At 32.5% G+C, this 4,620-nt stretch overlaps 1 pseudogene; it reads right to left on the bottom strand.

The window, feature by feature from the left end:
• Positions 1-2,237: 2,237 nt before the first annotated feature.
• On the bottom strand, positions 2,238-2,351 carry LOC121206833 (uncharacterized; annotated as a pseudogene).
• Positions 2,352-4,620: the final 2,269 nt, after the last annotated feature.

Genomic DNA, 4,620 nt, shown 5'->3' with positions numbered 1-4,620 from the left:
TGTTATCATTGTCGGTTTTTAATTGGCCAAAGGCTTGAGGACTTATATAGCAATTAAACCAAGGTCTAAAATGACAAATATACCATTTTAGAAATTTAATGGACGGTAGGTGGAATGTTTGTTTAAATAATATTAAAATTTTAATACTAACTAAAGTATAAAATATATAAAATAAAACGATACATAATGGAAAGGAAGAAAATAAACATTGTCATTTTTGTTCTTCAACACCGAAAATTGCAAGAAGGAGAAGAAGAATAATTGATGATAAGATATAAAAGTAACATATTTTAATCCCATTCTTGATGTATTTTTGGATGATTTATTATATAATTTAGTGAATTTGATGCTCCTAATCCTCTAATTTTGTATTTCTATACTTAGGAGAGCATAGGGGAGCAAAAGGAGCAGAAAACGGGCCAAAATCGGACAAAACAAGCTACTTTCAGGATCCACACGGTCTGGCCATTCCCACACGGGCTGAGCACACGCCTGTGTGAGACACACGGGATGGCCACACGCCCAGCCCGTGTCAATTTCGCTCCCTGTTTCCCAAACACGCAGAAAAAGCCAATTTTTAGGGTTTCTAAGCATTTTAAAGTTTATAAATACACACTAGAAGAGGACCTAGGGAGGACGGAGAGTAGAACGAAGAAATTAATGGAAGAATGCCGTTGGAATCAACTTAGAAGCGGGATCTCCTTCAAGATTGAAGATCTCCAATCAACTTCTCTAGAAGTTTTTGGGTTTCTTTATGTTTTGTAGTATTCCTAATTTAAAGATGTTTTCCTCCCAAAGTATGAACTAAATTCACTAGATACCTAGGGAAGATGAAACTTATGACGAATCTTGTTATCTTATTTTCTGAATTACATGATAAATACTTGATTTCTTGATCTCAATTATGTGTACTTATACATGTTTTAATGTTTTCAGGATATTAATTCATGATTGATGTGCTTAATTCAGTGGAGCAAAAGTCCCTGTTTAAGAGTAGATCTGCCATAATTGAGTGGATTTGCATGCAATTCTAGAAATAAGATGACATAAATCTACCAGATTAGAGTCAAATCTAATAGGGGGATCCATTGATCGAGTTAATGCGACAATAACGGTTTTAATTAGAAAGAGATTTCAATTAATCAACCTAGAATCAGTTATTTTTACTCTCGAAAGAGATATTAATATAATTTATGGATTTCTACGGATCAACGCAAGTGAATAAATCATTTAATTCAGATTCAGAATAATAAGTGAAGTCTAGGTGGAGTCTTTCCTAGGTATTGTCTCTCATATTGGTTTATTCGATTATTTTCTTACTTTATTCTCTGTCAAGTTCTTAATAATTAGTTTAAATAATTTTAGGTTTAAAACAAACTTCTTCAATTTACAGGCTAGATAATAGAAAGATAGTAAGTACTAGTACTTTTAGTTCTCGTGGATACGATATTCCCTACTCACCAGCTATACTATTATTCGATAGGTACGCTTGCCTTTGTTGTGATTTTAGTTAGTTAAGTAAATCATCATCAAGTTTTTGGTGCCATTTCCGGGGAACACTTAATTGTTATTACTTTAGCCATTTTTATTTTATTGCATTTTAACTTTTTGTTTTTAGTTTAATTCTATTTACTAATTTTCTTTTTGTTTGTTTCTAGTAGGTTCTTTTAGTATATGAATAGAAGAAACCCGTCAGGACCTCTCGTATTTGACAGTGAAATCGAAAATACAGCTCGTAGAAATCATAGAGAAGCAAGGCAGAGTTGACAGAGTACAGTAGAAGAGCAAGAGGAAGTTATTATTATTACTGAAAAGATGGCTAAAAATCAGAATAACCAACTATCTCCTATAGTTGTAGCAAATCCTGCTCCTTGTACTATGTACGATTATGCCGAGCCCAATTTAACTAGGGCTAAATCAAGTATTGTTGACCTGCTATTGCTACAAATAATTTTGAACTGAAACTTAACACTATTCAAATGATTCAACAGTTTGTTTAGTTTGATGGTTTGCAGGACGATGACCCAAATACTCATTTTGCTAATTTCCTAGAATTCTGCGACACTTTTAAGATAAATGGCGTTTCTGACAATGCCATTCACCTTCAGTTGTTTCCCTTCTCGTTGAGGAATAAGGCTAAATAGTAGTTGAACTCCCAACCATGTGGTTCTAAAACTACATGGGAGCAAATTTTTGAGAAATTTTTGTTAAAATACTTTCCACCGGCTAAGACAACCAAGCTGAGGAATGATATCTCTTCCTTCGTGCAAATGGATTTAGAATCCCTTTACCCTTTACGATGCATGGGAGAGGTATAAGGATTTATTGAGAAGGTGCCCTTACCGTGGGTTACCTCTATGGCTTAATATTTGATTTTTAATATTTTAATATTTTAAAATTAAAATAAAAACTTATTACAAAAATATAAAAATAAAATGACTCATAAAACAATTTTTTTTTCTGGAAAATAACTTGCTATTTTGTAAGTCAATTAAGTTTTATTGTCTTGTTTATTTTCCATGAAACAAATATCGCTCTCTCTGGTCTTCTACCCTGCGACAGTAGTGTCGACTTTAAAACGTTGTTAGGTATGAGATGTTTTCATGTTTACCCCGGCTAAACCAGAATTAGTATCCAAATCAACACGGCAGAAATAAGGGAATCAACTCTTCCTTATTGATTGATTCTGTAGCACTAGAATCAATCATCTCTTCCTGCTGCTTGTATTCATGTGAAATTTGAAATGAACTGGTTACTTGTGATAGTCTATGTTATGTGCATTATGTGTAAATTAAATTTGAGGCTTTACTGCATCACCCCCCTTATTAGTGAAATGTTTAAATGAAATCTATAAGATTTGGGTTGAATAAGCTCAAGAGTATGGAGTTACAAAAGTCCGTGTTTGGAAGATTAATAATGTGGTTAGAAAAGAGATTGAATCAGCAAATGAAGATAGCATTAAAAGAGACATTGGATAGTTCTGAAGATTATTTAGATTATGTGACGTCATTGGTAAGGGAGAAGTTATCTCTGATCAAAAAACCTATTCAAGAATGTTATTTAGGGAAAATATTAGTTAGAAGCTTTTCTGAATTGACTTCTGTTAGTGAAGGGATAATATGAAAATTCTAATGGTAGAATTAGACAGTTAAAAAAAAAGGTTGAATTGCATTGATGGCTGAGTGTAGTGGTTATAGTCGGGCAGTTACTATGACTTATTTTGAGTATTCTACGTGTACATTTTTCTTTAGAAATATATTTAACTATTTAATTTCAGAAAGAATTCTTACTGTATGAGAACATTAACTAAATATATTTATAGACGAAAGCATCGTTGGTCTGTTTGGGTTATGTTCGACATTATTCTGTCTTTCTCTGATATTTATTTCATTGTGTCGGCATGAAAGTCGATGGTAAAATTTGTATGATGCTAATACTCTATTTTTGCTGGCTATTGTTCTATTAAAAATATGTGAAGATTATATTGCTTCTGTTACTATGGATTCTAGTATTTATGAGTGACATTGTTCTTTCTGGACATTTTCTATGATATCATCGGGGTTGATATCGTTCTAAATGGGATATTTTTTTGACGGAAATGGTTATATCTATTATAATTATAATTTTTGTTCTGAAATTTGGGAGTACTGCAGTACCGTTATCAGAGTTATAAAAGTTGTGCTCCTGCATTGGTTGCTGTCCAAATCATATTTGATTTTCTTCTGGGTTCAGATGCTTCGATAACAGCCGGGATATTACCTATTGTTACGGGTAAGATGACAATCTTATTATGACATTATGATTTCTATTTGATGATTGTGGCATCTGTGTAATGATATGTCTAGATTATTCTTTCTAACGAGAAGAAAGAATTTCTTCGAAAAGGCCGATTATATGGTTTAAGCTAATCTTAAATTATTAGATTGAAAATATAACTGGGTTATATGAGTTTGAATCTATCCACCAAATCGGAAATAAGCTTTGAATGTACTTGTGTGTTCTGAAGGGTAATATGGAAGAAGAACTTGTATTTTTGAGGACTTAGTACAGAATTATGTCTATCAGAACAATTTTATCTGAGAAATGTCGTGGTAAATTAAAGTTAGTTCAATTGTTGAAGCTTTCTTTTGCATGAAGACATTATCCACTGAAATATTAGTTCTGATTTAGCCTAAATTGAATTAAAAGTTTACGAACCTCAGTCATGTGTCAATGAACAGGTTGTAGTACGTTCTAATAATGGAGTATATAGAGATATCTTGTGATTCCATATGGTTAGAGCTGTTAAAAAAAAAAGAGCATTAGGAACCTTCTGGGTTGCTTTAGCCAATCATGATATCTGAATGGTAATGGGACAGAGTTACGATGGATTTTGTATTTGGTTTACCGTTGACACCGAGCAAGAAAGATGCAATCTGAATTATTGTGAGTAGATTGACTAAATCGGCTCATTTTATTTCGGTTTGCATTGATTAATCACTTGATAAGCTTGCTGAGTTATATGTTTCTCAAATTGTGAGATTACATGGGGTACTTATTTCTATTATATCAATTAGAGATCCGGAGTTTATATCGCAGTTTTGGAAGAAATTACAAGATGCTTTAGGTATGAAATTACAT

This window comes from Gossypium hirsutum, chromosome A09, assembly GCF_007990345.1.
Source record: "Gossypium hirsutum isolate 1008001.06 chromosome A09, Gossypium_hirsutum_v2.1, whole genome shotgun sequence".
NCBI classification, from domain to species: Eukaryota; Viridiplantae; Streptophyta; class Magnoliopsida; order Malvales; family Malvaceae; genus Gossypium; species Gossypium hirsutum.
This window is presented reverse-complemented; position numbering and strand designations above follow the sequence as displayed.